Source organism: Centruroides vittatus, unplaced genomic scaffold (genome assembly GCF_030686945.1).
Source record: "Centruroides vittatus isolate TY-2023 unplaced genomic scaffold, ASM3068694v2 scaffold_1478, whole genome shotgun sequence".
Classification (NCBI taxonomy): domain Eukaryota; kingdom Metazoa; phylum Arthropoda; class Arachnida; order Scorpiones; family Buthidae; genus Centruroides; species Centruroides vittatus.
This window is the reverse complement of record NW_027122680.1, coordinates 111089-129438: the sequence shown is the minus strand read 5'-3', so window position 1 is coordinate 129438 and position 18350 is coordinate 111089.

Below are 18350 nucleotides of genomic sequence, written 5' to 3'. Positions count from 1 at the left end.
TCAACTGCTTCCCTGGTGTTACTAATAAGAAACAGGAATGAAAGAATATACAGATATGCGCGTATATAAATAAAACTATGAGATTTTTTTTAAAGTTATAACGGTTTTCTTTATGAAATCCAGGGGTTGCAGCTGCACACTTACCTTGTCTCTTTCCCCTTTCTTACGCCACCACATCTGAGCTTCTCCAATGGTAAGAATGTATACATCTCGAGACTTAATGATTCAGTGATTTCTCTAGTGTAATTATCTATAAAAGAATTACATAAAATACATCGAGAAGTGGTTCCTGTTTTAAATAAAACTCAAACAAAATATTACTTTTCCTCCCTCTCTTGTAATATTGTAGCGTATTGTATAGTGTACTGTACTTACTGTGTTGTACATTCAGGCACAAAATTCAGTATAAAATGAAGCTAAATTTTCTCTTTAACCGTGAGAAAATGTCAATTTTAAAGATATATTTAAGTATATCTGGGTATATTTTGCAGATAAGCTAAAGAGGGCCTCGCGTTACGAGTCTATACCTCGGGGCCTCACACTTTTACATATATAATTCGGTAGAGGGGAAGGGCCTATTATGTATTATAACTCAGGGCCACTGTTTTTCACCCGCGGAAGGTCTAAATCTCGAGATTTGTATGCCCTTTACTTAAAATCCTTGAGAAATCTCGGTGCGGGATCTCGTTTTCTCCCTGTTTTCGTATTGTTAGAAACGGTATTGTGTAGGAATGGAATGTTTTACATCATAATAAAGCGTGGATTTTCGAAAAATCGTAACAAAGTCGACCCTACGTAACTGCAAGTAACCATTGAGTAACAGGGAGGAGCAATTGACGGAGGAGGAATTTAAATCCTTAATTCCTTGATTTTTAAATTAAAAAATGCAAAATTCGATCGTTTTTATCACTTAATATCATCTAGAAAGTCTCGTTTTACTCGACTTTTTTTGCATTAATTAACACTAAATTAACTCCTGAAACACGTTTCCACGACTCTCCCGAGTGTTATGAGAAGGAAATTTTTAAATTTTTTTTTTTGTAATTTTTTAAAAATTTAAAACTTAAAATATTTTTAATTATAAATCTAATAAATAATTAAGTATTTTTATGCCGTTAAAAGACGATTTTTTAAAAATATTTCAATGCTCCACTTTTGCTTGATTTTTACTTTCTAATTTGCATTTTTATAACATTTAAATGCGTTTAAATCGTGATTTAATGAGGTTTTAACAAATTGACAATTAAAAAAAATTGATTGTAATTAGATCTATTACGTTATAAATGGGATTAAAAGTTGCGTAAATGAGTTTTTTTTTAGACCATATTTATTGAGTGAAACTCTTTTTAGAACTAAAAAATATCCTTTTTCTTCCGAAAAATTATGCAAAAAAAAACACAAAATATGCGTTTTTTAATCATTATTTTCCAAAAAAATCTCTTAAAAATTTCAAAATTTATGTTCTTTTTGGATGCTCAACTTCGTTTATCGACAGTTTCTAGTTGATAGAATCATGGACTTTTCACATCCAAAAACGATACTTATAAGTAAAATTTTCACTTTTCTTGCAAAAAATTTATTTAAAAAGTTCCAAAATTGTGTTTTTCTGACATTTTTCTACCAAAAATTTCCTTAAAAAGCTTTAAAATTTGCATTTTTTCAGGCTTAAAAGCCTGATTACTGCCAGCTTCCATTCGATACAACCAAAGATTTTTGGCATCTAAAACCATTTTTACAGCTAAATAAAATCACTTTTCTACCAAAAAATTTATTAAAAAAGTTCCAAAATTGTGTTTTTCTGACATTTTTCTACCGAAAATTCCCTTAAAATGCTTTAAAATTTGTAGTTTTTCAGGCTTAAAAGCCTGATTACTGCCAGCTTCCATTCGATACAACCAAAGATTTTTGGCATTTAAAACCATTTTTACAGCTAAATAAAATTACTTTTCTACCAAAAAATTTATTAAAAAAGTTCCAAAATTGTGTTTTTCTGACATTTTTCTACCGAAAATTCCCTTAAAATGCTTTAAAATTTGTAGTTTTTCAGGCTTAAAAGCCTGATTACTGCCAGCTTCCATTCGATACAACCAAAGATTTTTGGCATTTAAAACCATTTTTACAGCTAAATAAAATCACTTTTCTACCAAAAAATTTATTAAAAAGTTCCAAAATTGTGTTTTTCTGACATTTTTCTACCAAAAATTCCCTTAAAATGCTTTAAAATTTGTATTTTTTCAGGCTTAAAAGCCTGATTACTGCCAGCTTCCATTCGATACAACCAAGGACTTTTAACATCTAAAACTATTTTTATCACTAAAAAAATTCACTTTTCCTCCAAAAAAAACCACCAAATTCGCCTTTTTTTTACGCCCTCAAATTTATTTATCGATAATTTCCTCAACTCATTTCCATTAATGAACATCTGTTTATCCTTAAACAAACAACTTCAAACGTTCACATAACACACAACAGACTAAATCTGTTTAATATTATTCGCTCATAAGTTACCCTTCCTGTTTATTATTATCGTTTATGTAATCGTCGAGTCTGTCTGTCCGTACAAGTCTCATAAACTAGAACCGTAATATCTACAAATAAACATCAGAAACAGATATAAAAGGGAGGGGTGAACCTGGATCCTGGCAAACTAAATATTCATTTAAATTTCGACCCCTGGGCCAACTTATAAATATTCATAAAGGGTATTAACGAAACGAAAGATTGCATGTTCCCTATCTTAAAAAATCATCAGCCAGACCTCATTTTTTTATGTATAGGTGTGTTTTTTTTTGCATGGTTTTAACGTCGGATTAACGCCATGGCCTCACCTCGTAAAGATGTACACTTCTTTGAAGATGCGGGTCGAATTATAAAAAAGAATTAAGGAAAAATGGTTATGCTCATTGTCCCTCTTTCGATTTTTTAGAAAGGAAAAAAATGCATAATTATCCTGGGATTTATAAGGAAAAGTTTGTGTTCACCTGGGAATCTCAACACGCTTCACTTCTTCAGTTTCTGTGCACTCTCAGGAGGGCAACCACCGCCTTAAATTATGTTTGTCAATATTTTCAAACTCTAAAAAATTCTATAAGGTTTTTTGGGGGTTTCTGAAGTGAAAAGGAGCCACCAATAGCCCATTTCTACAATGGTAGACGTATTTATCTTCCTCAATGGTCCACTTTAAATTCGCTTTGTAGCCAATTATTAGCTTTTGTACGTTCCTAAATTATTTTATCCGTTCGTAAACAAGATTTTTTAGACATTTTCTCTTAAAAAAATTCGAAATTTATGTAAAAAACGAGCCTTTTCGTGTAATTTTTAAACAACTTCCAGAAATTCAGATGCACCAATTCCGGTTCTCAAGCTATTTTTTTTTTTTTTTTTTAGTATTTAAACTTAAAAAAAGTTAAATTTAGAAGAGATTTTAATGTTCATACCTTCGAAAACAAGAATTTCTTATAGGAAATTCAAAAAAAATCCTTAAAATTTTATCTAAAAATTCTCATTTCTGGGTAATTTGTTACCAGTTTGTAAGCATCTTGCAGAAATCCAGATGCATCGATGATGGTTTCGAAACGGTTTTTTTAGCTTTTAAACTCAAAAATCTAAATCTGTAATAGATTTTCTAGAATTCTCGAACGTATTTAAAGACATTTCAACACGTTTCCGCGACGAATTTCACTGTTAACCGAATTGGGGCATCTCAACCACAGGGGCATCTCTCCAACGTTTAATCGGCTTAAAATGATCCAGATTGACTCTAAAACACATCTACGGAGCTTAATCTTCTAGAAAATTTAATAATTTTCAAGAAAATCCGTGAAAAACGGGGTAAAACTGATGCTAAAAATCCTTAAAACTTACGAGGAAGAGAGGGATGATGATTCTCATATTTTAATAACTTCCTTCAAAAAAAAATCCAGGACGTAACACATATAATCGAATAAAAAAAAACACCCCGATAAAGAAACAAAGTGTATTTTTTTAAAGCACATTTAAGTTTATCAGCATTAAAACCCCCCCAAAAAAAACCACTTAATTTCCTCATTTTTTCTTCGGAGGAAGAGGAGCGAACAGGGGAATATATATATACGGATTCCGCCCACTTCCCTTCTTAAAAAACGTCGCAAAATGGAGGTGTAAATTCTAAAAATACGATTTTTCACCCTCTATAACGTTATAAAAGTCGTGTCATAACGTATCTCTACCTGATTTCTTCATAAAAACGCATCAAAAAAATTCAATCTCTCACGGCTTCGTGTTGCCCATCTAACGTTACAACGGGGGTTTGTTTTTTTATTTCTCCTCTTTAATATTCCCCCCCCCTATCGCTCTCACCCTTATATTTTTCTTATCTCGGACTCCATTGGCTGGCGTACACGTGATTAACACTAGTTTATTTATCATAGGAACGAGGATTTTTAGATAAATAAATGTTAAAAAGAGGGGGGGAACGTTCTAGGGTGGTCATCTTCTTCCTCGATTCTGTTTGCTTAACGGCGTTATAGTTTATTATTTATTCTTTTATTAGTATTATTATTAATGTACGTTTTGATGTGTACGTTTGTATGTCTGGATGTACGTGTGGGAAGTAAAGAATCATTATTAATTTAAGTAGAAACTCGAACACACAACTTAAGTGGAGTGGACTGTCATAAGGGTTTGTTTCCTTTTCTGGTTTAAGGTCATTTCCTGTACAAAGCTCAATTATCTCTGGGGTTGGTTCTATGTATTATTTTCTTGAAATTTTATTATACTCGATGTCATTTCTCTTGGATTTTTTCGTGGAAATAAAGATCATCATCATCATCTTTCTTCCTCTTCTTCAATTGAAGATAAGATACGAAAGGGGGTTCTTCTTGGGGGGAGGGTTGTTTAATGTTGCTTTATAGAAGGAACTCGTGTGTATTTCTCGATGGTAGATGCAGATTTTCGGGGGTCCGGTGGGAGAAATTAGAGTTTTTTTAGATCCCAGATGAGGGGGAGGGGTATTTTTTGAATATTTCAGAGACTTTATAGAATTAAGATAAGAGAAACAAGCGCTCCCCCCGTGTTTCGGGGGTGGAAAATTAGGTGAAGAATACTAAATTAGAGAGGAAATCAGAGGTTTAGATCCCCACGAGAATGTTTTTGGAATTTTATTTAGAATTTGATGCGTGTATTTGTAGTGAGTGATAAGAAGATAAACAGGGGTGCCTTATGGTAGAAAATTAGAGGATGGGGTAAGAATTAGATTCTTTTTTTGGAGTTAGAGAGCGTATTTTAGCGATAAGAAGAGTCGGAGGGGTGCTTTATGATGTTTCGGACGAGAGAAATTAGCTTCTTAATGCTAAAACGGGGGTGGAATGAGATTTTTAGATCATCTGATGCTACAGAATACGGATTTTTTTGAGATTTTTTATAATTAGGTGTGTATTTTTTAAAAGTTTAGGGCCTTTTTAGTGCTTTTTGGCTAAAAGAAACAAGATTTTTGACGTTTTATTAAGGTGGAAATGGTTTCTAAATACGTTTTAGACGAAAAAATATATATTTTTAGGAAATATTAATGCTGTTCCTTAGGAAGAAACAAGTCTTTTATATGTTAAACACAGGAAGAAACAGGATTTTTTTTATGTTGTTAAAGGTATTATGATCTGTTAATGTTATGTCTGGGGAGAAACAAGATATTTTAACGTCACTTCAGGCGACAAAACAAATTCTTTAAAGCTACATTGTAAGGATTTTAAAGTCTATTTTAGGGGAAACAAGGCTTTTTTTAAATATCTTATTTAGGGAAAGAAACGATTAATTCCATTTAAATTTCCCGATTTAGTAGTTTCTAATGCCGTTTAAGTAGAAACACCTCTTCACAGTAAGTGTTTTTTCTGCAGTTTTTAGGACAGAAACAAAGTATATTTAACCTTATTTTAGTTGATAGTTATGATTTATAATTAGAATTATGCGATTATCTATGTTTCCACGGAGAAACAACACCTTAATAAAGCAGAAACAAGATATTTAACCTTAAAAATAAGGTCGAAATTATACATCTTCCAATCACTCTACGCCTTAATGGCACGTTTCTAAGATCGGAAACAACGTCTCGAATCCTGTTTCCAGTACAGAAACAAGGCATTTTAACCACATATTAGAAGCATAATTAGATATATCGGCAGTGTTTTTTTTAGGTGCGAAGAAACACGAGGAGGGACGTCGAATCTCTCGTCGATGCATGCGAACTATGACCGATAGCGGATCACGTGAACATCTAAGCACCGTAGCATTAAGAGTAAGACGTATGCAATTTATAAATCACGCGATTTGCGGGGGGTCTGGGGGGTCGGAAATAACTATAGGTTAACGTAATTGCGGTGAAGCAGGTGTCGCAATGTGTGTGTGTTTGTGTGTGCGATTCCTATCTCATTTAACACGTGTGAAACGGCCTTAAGTTATTTACATTGCTGGCAGGAATCTCAATACTTTTTTTCTTCTTTCCTCTTTAATTTTTTTCGAGTTTTAAGTGTAAACAACCCTCCGAGGACAAGAGCTCCATTATATTATACAAATAACACATCGAAATCGGTAAAAATAGCCCCCCTTTTAGCGTTTTACGACCCCCGAAAAGAACACGTGATCAGCACAGACCTTTCATTCTCTCTGTCTCTCCGTCTCTCCCGCGGACAAATTTGCCTTTTGTCTAACACCCCGTCACGTGATTGGTGTAGGGTTTCTATCTTTGGTAAATGTCACGTCTGTCTCACCCTCGGGAAGGCGTCACGTGATGCCGAACGTAACGTTACGTGTCGTAGACTTCACGCTACAGATGTTACGCGCTTTACGGCTTTTTTTTTTTTTTGTGCCACTAATGAGCGTTTTATAGGGCCACTTAGACTCGTAGATTACCCTGACAATGACTTTTAGACCAAAGGTTGTAAAATTGTTTAATTTCTTCTTTGATTCGTTTGATAAGTTTTAAGGGGGAAACCTGTTACACGCCGGTTTTTTTTTCTTCTTTTCCTCCATTTTTTCCGATTTTCAGTCGATTTTTGGAGTTTTTTACGTGAAATAAAGTATCTAGAATTGAAATTTATATAAATTTCACCGTTTAAAATGCAAAAAAGTGGTCTAAAGTGAAGAGTTTAAGGAGGTGACTCGCTACACGCCACGTTTTAACCCCGGTGTTTTGCCGCATTTTTTCGATTTTTCGTCGTTTCATCCATGTTTTTTATATAAAATAAAGTATCTAGAATCGAAATTTATATAAATTTTACCATTTATTCGCGATTTAAACACGATAAACGTAGTTAAAATACAAAAAGTTTAAGAAGGAAACCTGTTACATGCAACGTTTTAAACTGTCATTTCCTTCAAAATTTTTATCCCATTTATTGCATTTTTTTTTTTTTAATATAGAATTAAGCATACAGAATCGAAATTCGTTAAAATTTTTACCATTTTTTACCATTTATAACGCGAAATATACGGTAAAATTACGGTAAACGTAACGAAAGTGCGTGCTGAATTTCAGGGCCCCACACACAAACCACGTGACATTTAGTGAAAGGCCTTTGTCATGCATAAAATTGGCTCAATTAATTAATTTTTTTTTGGTTGTAAATTAATTAATTTATGCGAATTTCGGGGGTATTTTACGGCGTATTTTATCTCTAACGGAATTTAAATGACTCTACACCACATGAGTAAGCATAATGAATAAGGCATACTCTTGATAATGTGTATAGAATCATCTATTGTTTCTTTGTTATGAAATTTTAAGCATGGTTTACCAAGAAATGATAAATTTTACACATCATTTCCTTCCTTATACACCATCTTATCAAGCTTTAACTGACGTTTTTTACGTGTTAAAGAGTATTATCTTTACTTTAAATGACTTAAAAATCGTCCCTGTAATATATAAAATGAATATTTATACTTTAAAGCTTAAATTTTTACTGAAAATTCGCCATTTTGAAGCACTTACAACGTGGTAAGTCGCTCAGAAATCGTCATCATCTTGACGATTTTCTGTTGATTTATGCACGTTTTAACGTTAAAATTTATTAAAAAGGATAAATAAAAAGGCTTAAAACGTTAATAATTGTCGAAATTTAACAGTTTTTGTGAGTTTTTATCGAAAAAAATCCCTTAAAATCGCAATTTTTCGTCATTTTACAGCGATTTTCTTTATCGAATTTTGACGATTTTCTATCGATTTAAATCGCTTTTAACGTTAAAAATCAATAAAAAAATGCAATTAAATCTATAAAATAACAATATTATAAAGGTTAAATTGTATTTTTTTTACTCATTTCATTGTCATTTTTTAAGAATTGTCTGCAAATTTCGGCGTAAATGTCGTTTTCTACACCGCAAAAAAGTTTCAAAAAATACACAAGAAAAGACAAACGGGTTTAAAAAAATGCAAATTTAATTGTATTTTTTACCTAAAAATACAATTTATGACGTAATTTGGGAGTGAAAATTCCATCCGTTCACACAGAACACGTGAAGCTTGTGTTAACGGGTGTGTTACGACTCCAATTGTTTTAGTATTTGTGGTGTTAGTAAGTGTTTTATGGAAGCATTCGGCGGGTCGGAGGTCATCCCCTGATTTCTAGTGTCTAATTTCTTGCCGTGTAGGTAATAACGAGACGGTAGACCCTCTCTGGAGCCCTGTTGTAAATGCTAAATTTGGGTTACTAATGAGTTTTATAGGGCCACTTAGTGTAGGAAATTGTTTGGTATTTGGGTGGTTGTAAACCGCATCCTCTCTTTAAACTGTTTAATGGCGCCTGAGGGGCCTTTAATGGCACCTGCGTCGTCTACTTTCCGAAGATCTTTATGTTTTACAACGAGCTCTTAAGGGGAATTTGATGTCCGGTTTTAAGCAATTTTCTGCTTAAAACTGGCTCTCGAGGGGTTTTGGGGCCTTTGAAGTAACTTTAAAGAGGCCCTATCTTTCGTGGGATTGGAAGTCTTATGAATAAGCTTCGGGTTGAGCCCTCTTTAAGGCCTAAGGAGTTGACTTTCATGTGTTTTGAGGCCTTAGAATTAGTTTTCGATGGATTTCGGGCCTTAGAATGTGACTCGAAAAGATTAAAACCTTAAAATTGGCTCTCGAGGATCTTGTAAGATCTTGAGGCATTAGGATTATTCCTCGAAGAATTTGAGGAGTTTTTGTGGAGTTGGCCTTAAAATTAGTTTTCGAAATACCTTAAGGATTATCAAAAGGCCTTGACTTAAGTAAGGCTTTAGAATACATCTCGATTTCAAGCATCTTGAAGCCTTAAAACTTTGTTCTTGCGGAGTCTTGAGAACTTAACAACGCAAGAGCACTAATTTTAAGTATTTTTAATGTATGTATTTGGAAATAATACAGTTTTGAGGCCTGGAGGCCTTAGAGTGACACCCAAGTCATTTTTTAAGGAGGATATATTAGGGCCTTACGAGTATTGCAAGGCCTCTTCAACCAGTTTTATTAAGCGAGAAGTACAAGTTCACGCGATTTTAGGGCCTGGAGAAGCGACTTTAAACATTTCAAACCTGGCTGAGGCCCCTCAGATAGGTTATTATGGCCCTCCCCGCGTACCAATCTCATTTACGAACGCCAAAAAAGTGGACCGGGACCACTTTTTTTCACGTGCAGCATATACGTCAGAGATGAGTGCTTCCTGTAATCACGTTAACTAGAGTTTTGTTGAAAAAGCCAGCCTTGCACAGATTGCCTCTTCGGACCACCCGCAGTTTTACGGCATCCATAACGGTCGGACAGACCGACAGACCCTTAAAAAAATGGAGAATAAACCGACTATTAATAAGTTAATTCTAATAGAGAGAGGGTGGGAGCACTTTTCTTAACGACGTTCCCATGCCGGAAAGAAGGGGAGAGGGACGAGCGCGCGCGGAAAGGGGGTGGAATTAAGCGACAAATCGCCCCGTTAGTTTGTTTGTTTGTTTATTTATAGGGCCATTTAGCTTGGGGACAAAATAATTTATCATTATTGTCACTTCCGCACCGACACAAAGGGTTTTTGTCAAAGGTTAGTGACTAGTGGGGGTGGCCTTTGATACACGCTACTCCTTCATTAATAACAATTTAAAAAGCCGGCGATCGTTCATGCGTTCACTGTCGCATGATGACGTAATTACCCTTTCACGATAAAATACTCCCCCCTTTTTTATTCACGTGAACTCTATTAAAGATTAATTAATTCGATTAATAACACAACTTCAACCCCCCCTTACTTCTCTCCTTATACGCAGAAATTACCATTGTGCCAGTCACGTGATTTTTCGGACGGGAGTCACGTAATTCCGGCGTGTGTGTGTGTGTGTGTGTCTGAGAAATTTGTGTGATTTATAGGTCGGGTGATTGAAAGTTACATTTGTAACCGGGAAATCACGTGATTTATTAGCCCGATAAATCTTTTTAACGCTTAATTTATCACCTGTTAGTTTATTCAATATACAAGTCAGCTGATTGGGAGCTACGTTACGTGATTTGAGAGGTAAGTTCGTCTGTAAGGCCGTTTTATACGCTTCTTTATCGGTAACGTGATCGAAATTCCGATTCTTGCCACCGAATGTGTTGGAAATTTCACGAAACTTCGTAGGAGAAACGATGGGAAATCGCGTACGGGTGACCAATCACGTGATTCGAATCGATTTTTTGAAGTTTTTAAATCAACCGTTCCACTGTTTTGTCCGTAGCTAGCATACAGATCAGGTGATTTTCGGCAGTTTCGAGGGTGCGTAACGTGATCGAATGCAAAACGTGCGTAACTTCTTAATTTTCGTCCTTAAATTGGCATTGAACGACACTCGAAATTCTATTGTCTTCGATCGGAATTCGAAAGGTTATCGCAGATAATCACGTGATCCGATAAGGCCTTTACGAAAATGTCGTTTATCAGAGATAAAAGTTCTTGTTAGATTTTGCAACGCAAATAACGTTGTTTGCTGGTCACCACGATTGACAATTCTTCCAAGAATTCGGCTTTACGTAACCCCCACGTGACGGGGGTCTTATCAGTCGCGTGACTGGCAAACTATGACTTTGAAGTTTGGGAAAAACGAGTAAATGAAACGACGTTCAGAAGCTTCCAAATCCAAGAAAAACTTTTTAGATCATGTGATTTTTTTCTTTTTTCTTCAAATTCTTGAATTTGTAAATTGATATTCGGAGCAAATGCAAATTTTTCTTTTGTTGTTTATAACCGCGCGTGATGGCAATCGGTATCAGCAGGGATTTGAATTACGTCACGTGATTGGATATATTATATTTCTTGGGCATAAAAACTTGCGCCAAATTGACATTCCTGTAACGTGACTAATAAGTAACAGACATCGAATCTGGTTATCAAGTGTTGAAAGTTACCAAATTCTATTTGTAATTGAAATAAAATTAAAATTTATGGCTTTTAGGGGAAATGAAACCAAAATTTAGAAGCTTTTAGGGGAAATAAAACCAAAATTTAGAAGCTTTTAGGGAAAATAAAACCAAAATTGAGAGCTTTTAGGGGAAATAAAACCAAAATTGAGAGCTTTTAGGGGAAATAAAACCAAAATTGAGAGCTTTTAGGGGAAATAAAACCAAAATTGAGAGCTTTTAGGGGAAATAAAACCAAAATTTAGAAGCTTTTAGGGAAAATAAAACCAAAATTGAGAGCTTTTAGGTTAAATAAAACCGAAATTTAGAGCTTTTAGGGGAAATCAAAAAGTAAATTTTGGCTTATAAATAATAGAAAATCATGAAATTTGGGATTTATGTGGAAGAAAATCGCGAAATTCGGCTCCTAAATTAAAGAAAATCAGAAAAATCTGTTTTCGAAATTGAAAAAAATTGAAAAATTCAAGCTTCTAAGAATAATCAAAATCTTGTCTTTAATTAAAACAAACTCAATTTTAAGCGAAACCCCCCTAAAAATTCGAAAAACAGAAATTCTTATTCTAAGTGAAAAAAAAAATATAAAACGTCACCTTTAATTAAAAACAAAATGAGAAAAGCTGCTTATTAAATGAATAAATTAAGAAATATTTCAACGGTAAACAAAAAAAAAAAAAAAAAAAAAAAAAAAAAATCGAAGAAAATCACGCAATTTACGAAAAAACACCAGAAATTTCTCTCTCAAACCACTTCAAACTCATCGCGTCGCTATCAAATATTCAAATTTCATCGCCGCAAAAAATCATCAGACAGATACGAATCACGTGATCCTTCTTCAGACGTCGATTGGACCAAATCAAAAAAACGACATATCAATTTCTCGGCAGCATTCCAACAACGTGACTAACCGACATTTGTCTTTTTACACGAGACCTTTTCCAAAATGGCCGCCGGTCGATAACACGAGGAAGAATCCCTCCCCCTTTTGAAGACTTCTAAACACATGTTCTCAAAACAAAAATTAATTTCGGTAGTGTTAAGTAGGGCCTTTCGGAGGACGCGAGACCCCTTCCACTAAATTTTTTTTTTTTTTTTTGAGGCTTCTTGTGTGTTTAAAAGAACAATTCTGTATTGTATTGTTTTGAGTAAAACAATATGAAGTTACTATAAAGCCTCAAAGTTCTTTGATAATTGTCTGCAGAACTTCAATCCACTCGAGAGCTTACATTAAGGCTTTAAGAACCACCGTATTAAGGCCTCGAATCTCTTGAGAACTAGTTCCAAGGCTTAGGCCTTGGAACTAGTTCTCTTCCGGAGTTAAACACTGAAAACACTTGAGGCCTCAAAGATCTTCGAAAGCTCGCTCTAAGGCCTCAATTCCCTCGAGAATTAATTGTTAAGTTCGGGGACTAATTATAAAGCCTATTTAAGGCCAGGTCAAAGGCCCCTCGTGGATTTAAATCGTAACGCTTCAGTCGCGCGTGCTTTTAAAAATTGAAGATGTTTCTGTATCGGCGAGAAGAGTCACGAGTCATTAATTGAGTCACTTTTCTTCTTCTAAGAACGAATGGCGAAGAATTTTCATATACATTTTTTTGTTAATAAGATAATTTAAAGGAGGATTAGTTCGTTACGCTTCTCCCTCCTTCCTTCGTGAGTCATTTGCCAATCGTATTTTTTCTTACTTCTGCCGAAACACAGGAAAGTTTCCTATTTTTATTGTGGTTTAGTGCATTTTTATGACACGATTCGGAAGGAATTAGTGTTCGAGTGTTATAGTTTAGTTGTACTTTTTTAATTCTTTAGTTCCACTGTGACGTTTCTTGTGTTATTTCTTCATTTTGTAGTGCTGCCATGACATCTTTTAGTGTTATATTTGATTCTTTAGTGTGAATTTTTAATGTTTTTTTTTTAGCTCTACATTACAAATTTACTTCGTTGTGTAAATATTTAAGGGAAAAAAATTTGGATTTTGTAGCAATTCGTTTTAATTTTCTGGTGTTATTTTAATGCTTTCAGTGTTTTATGCAAAGTTATGAATCTGTGCTCCAATGCTTCAAATGCTCACAAAACTAACGTTCTTTGCAAGCGCACATTTAGTGTAAAAAGTGCTTAATTTTTATGTTTTGAAGCTCTAAATATTCACGAATTTAATGCTTCAGATGTTATATCATTATAGTGATTTAGTGTTTTGCAAAAATTTATGAATTTTATATTTTTTAGCATAAAAAATGATAAATTGAATGCTTTACCATTAAGGCATTCTTAATGATAAATGTCAAAAAAAACTTTAAAAAATATACATAAATCTTAAAAAGTCAAATTATTTTAGCAACCAAACTTTTAAAAGATCAAATTTTAAGTATATAAATATTTTTAAATAATAAAATTTAATTTTTAAATTATTTTATAAGAAATCTCCAAATTAAACTTTTAAAAAAAATCTCAAAAAATCCTTTAAAAAATCTTCAGAAAATCTCCGAAAATGAATACTTTAAATCTCAAAATTGTCTAAAAAAATCTTTAAAAAATCCCCAAAATTTCTTTAAAATATCTGTAAAAAATACCAAAAAATTCTTTAAAAATTTTCAAAAAACCCCAAAATTTCTCTAAAAAGTTTATAAAAATTACCCAAAAATTCTTTATAAATCTTTAAAAAAAATCTCTAAAATTTTTTTTAAAATTTTCAAAAAATCCCCAAAATTTCTTTGAAAATTTTCAAAAAATCCCCAAAATTTCTTTAAAAATTTTGAAAAAATCCCCAAAAATTCTTTAAAAATCTTCAAAAAATCCCCAATTTTTTTTTTAAATTTTCAAAAAATCCCCAAAATTTCTTTAAAAATTTTGAAAAAATCCCCAAAAATTCTTTTAAAAATTCACAAAATTCTTTAAAAATTTCCTACAAACCTTCTTAATGTAAGCAATATAAGAAAAAAAACACACACAGATATATAAATGCAATTAAAATGAATGGCCAAAAAGAAAAGAAAATGCGAGTCAATAGCCATCATTTTCCTACTCGAATTTTAATTCCGTTTTTTATTATTAATTACATGGAAAAGTAAGATAGGAACTCGAGCCTTTGGTATGTTTCCTATCAGTTCAACTTTCCTTTTTTTTTCCTTTTTTCTTCCTCGTTAAATAACGGTTCGTATCACATTTGCATACCACATGTCCCGAGATATACATGTGCTGATCTGACATAAAGAGGACAAGGAAAAAGTTCAGATAAGTCGTTTAAACGTTATGGCGATCCACTGTTTTTCTACTCTTATAACCGCCGAAATTCTCGGTAAATGTACGTAAAATGTACGGGAAATGCGGGAAGTGTACACTTTTTATCGTTTCCCACGACTCCTGTGGTGTAAAATTGTACAAAAGTCATTCTAATCCCAAGATTTCGAGCTGTTTTCCGTGCGGCATCGAGGGTATTGCCGGTGTCTATCTTAAGTTATGGTATACATATGGCCTAAATTACCATAAGTGTATATCCCAAATTATGTTTTGTATAGGCTACTAACCTGAAAGCATGCTGAATATATATACCTAAGAGTATGGCTGATTTATAGCTTAAATTACCACTAATGTATACTTAAGATTATGTTTAAATTACCATACAGTTATTAAATTACCATAAACGTTTACCTCGAGTTATGATAAAGAATGACCTCAAAATATGGTAAATAATACCTCAAATTACACTTTTATGTACACCATATTTTCTTATACAAATGTACATTTTCTATTATTTCCTTTGCCTTCAATGAGTTAACACCTGAAGCGCGAAAGCAATAGAATTGCACAGTTTAACGCGATTCTATTGTTTTAGTGCTATTCAAACCCTTATAAATTTAGTTATAAAGTTATAAAAATATAAGGTAATATATTTTCTATAAATCTACGAATATAAATCTTTTATGCTTATTTTTAATGACCTTTAACCTCTTCTAAGAAATCTTCAGAACTTGATATTTTATAGCTTAAATTCTTGCTAATTTAGTGCTTTAGTGTTATATAAACAGTATTTTTTACTCTGTAAACTTTATAATTTAGATCTTTATTAAGTGTAGGAACTATAAATTCTACAAATGTGTAGCAAAGGTACCGTTTTATAGGCACTTTATTGAGTCTAGTCTATAGATTAGTATTATCATTAAAACAAGTTTGTTTTATCTCAGATTAAACGAGCATAAATCGTTGTAAGTAGACGATTTTAGTGCTTAAATTCTAACAAATTTGATGAATAGTCTTAATCTGGGATACACATAGTGTTTTGTTTTAATCTGTTGAATACATTTATACTACTTATTCATCTGAGTTTACAGTGTTTTCTTAATAGGACTCATCCTTGTAGTTCTTAATCTGAGGCGCATCTTTGAAGTGCTTAATTGCATGAAGCACATCTGAGGTACACGTTTTGTATTGCTTAATCTATTGTGCATATTTGCAGTGCTTTGCACTAGTTTCTTGTATACATTTACAATGCTTATTGATCCGAAGTAAGCACTTTGTGTTAATGTGAGGTGTACCTTCGCAATGTTTAATAATGCATTTACAGTGCTTAGTTTTAATCTCAGGTAAACTAGATCAGGTGTAAATGTATACAAATTTAAACAAAAATACAGTTGACTCTACACATCCCTTTAAATTAATTAATTTGCCCAATTATAAAGCAAAATATTAAACATCAAAGCATTAAAAAACACTTTAAACAAGTAGATAACAGCCTAAGGACTTGTGTTAATATATATATAAACCGAATAACCTCTACTATTGTATTCTAACACACATTCAACCTACAATAGCACAATATTAAATTAAGGAAAGAAAAGGGAAAATATTTTTAACTTTATGTAGGGTGGAGCCGCAGACACGAGGCCCTTTATTAAATTGTTATTTATTTACAGTACACCATTAAAAAAAGAAAAAAAAAACAACTAGTGGAAACAGTTGACATTTCTCACATTAACACATGACCATAACAATAAAAAAAACGGGCTTATATTTTAACCAAAACGACAATTTAATGAATAAAACTCTCATTACACATCATTAACTGTTAAGAGAAACATTAAAGGGCTTTGACCCCTAGTTATTCCAGTGTGTTTTAATGCCTATAGGCATGAATCGAGACAGATAAGAAGAGGAAAAAGTCGAATAAGAAATCTAAAAAGAAGGCCCCGGAGCCTTCTAAACTAATCTCTACGTCACCAACTAAGATCCTATACTTCGAGTATCGATCGACCCCATGGTGAAGAGTGCTTACAAGAGATAACCCTTGATGAAGTAGTTTGGACAAAGCTACTTATACAGATTCTTATCTAGGAATTAGTATATGATAAATATTAATGTTAGGGGTGGACTAAACACGCTCTCTGATAGAAAAATCGGGTGTTTTAATAAAAAGCAAAGGGGGGAGACTTCAGATAAGAGAGCGGCATTTCCAACAGAGAGAGAGAGAGAGAGAGAGAGAGATCTTTAACAAAAAGCTCTTTGCTAGGCGAAAATATAAAGTTTTTCACATCAGAATTTTTGTTACAATTTATAGAAAGATACTTGTAACCAGTTTGGACCATTTAAACCACTTGTAGAAGGTCATAACCTCTCCGAAAACCATTTTTTAATATCAGTTATCACGAAATTCGAGGAGACTTTTGGGAGGAGTCATTTGATTGTCGAGTGCTGCTAGACGGCTAGCGGGATCTTTACAATCAATCTTTTGATGTTTCTGCGCCCATTATGTGAATAGAAAGAAGGGGGATTTACCCTAAAGTCCTCTCGTGAGGGACAAATGGGGAAAATTTTTCATAAAATCCTAAATAACTCCGTCTCATCGCCATTCGTAGGGAATTTTTGTTGATGAAAGCTACAGAATTGAGCGGCCACTTTTATAATAAAAAAGGAATTTTTTATTATAGCAAATTTTAGTTAAATATAATTATCATCATCTAAGATTTTCAAAGTAAAGTGTATTAATAGTTAACGCACAGAATAATAATTAACTGACAGGTAAGATGGAGTCAGGCATTCTCCTATAAATATATGTAAATTTGGGGGCTCTTAATTCATATATTTTAATGTGAGTCAGGCCCTATAAAATCAAAGGGCCGTATTAAATGTGAGGCCCGTACAACTTCCAAAATCAAAGAAAATCAGCATTCATTGATACCACTTTCCTACCACGATTTAGGGTCTTATTTGTATCTGGGGCCCGCGCCGAAAGGCCCTATTGACTCTTTTCTATCCAGGCCTTCTGCTTTTCAAAATACTTTTCAATATACGCAATTAAAATATAAAATTTTTACATGGTACAGAGCAAAATACGCTCGATGATAGTAATATGTTAATTAAACACAGATTATGAATATATTAAATTAAAAATCAAAATTATAATTCCTTGCAAATTGCAACGATTTGAAGCCTCTAAAACATGGAAAATATTTTATAAATTTGAATAATTAAGCGTACTTTACAGGCTGCAACATCCCTCATACCTTCTTACCTAAGCTAAGGCATTCACAAATATCGGGCATTTTTTAATTAAAATAAATAAAATTTAGCAAGAAATACAAGTTTATTATTCATATTAAACTTCTGTTATACTTATATAATAAAAAAATTATTAGAATTATCTATAATTCAACATTTTATTGGAAGATTCAACGTGACTTTTCGCATGGCGTAAGCCTTCGTCTGAAGCTAAAACGGAGAAACTTCTTTAATAAGATTTAAACAGGAAATGCGTAATTCTAGAGAAACATAAGATTTTATAGCTTTAAGAGAGTGAAAATCTTCAAGAATGTCTGCAGTTAAGGGTTTTTTCCCCCGACATATTTATGCCTAATATGGCGCGATACGCGTGCTTCCGATTCATTTTTTTTCCGCGAGTTTAACTGTAAAAAATCTCATTTTAGTTAAATTTTTAAACAATTTTAAGACTTTTAAAACCATTTCTGAGCTCGGCTCATTTATTACGTTCAAA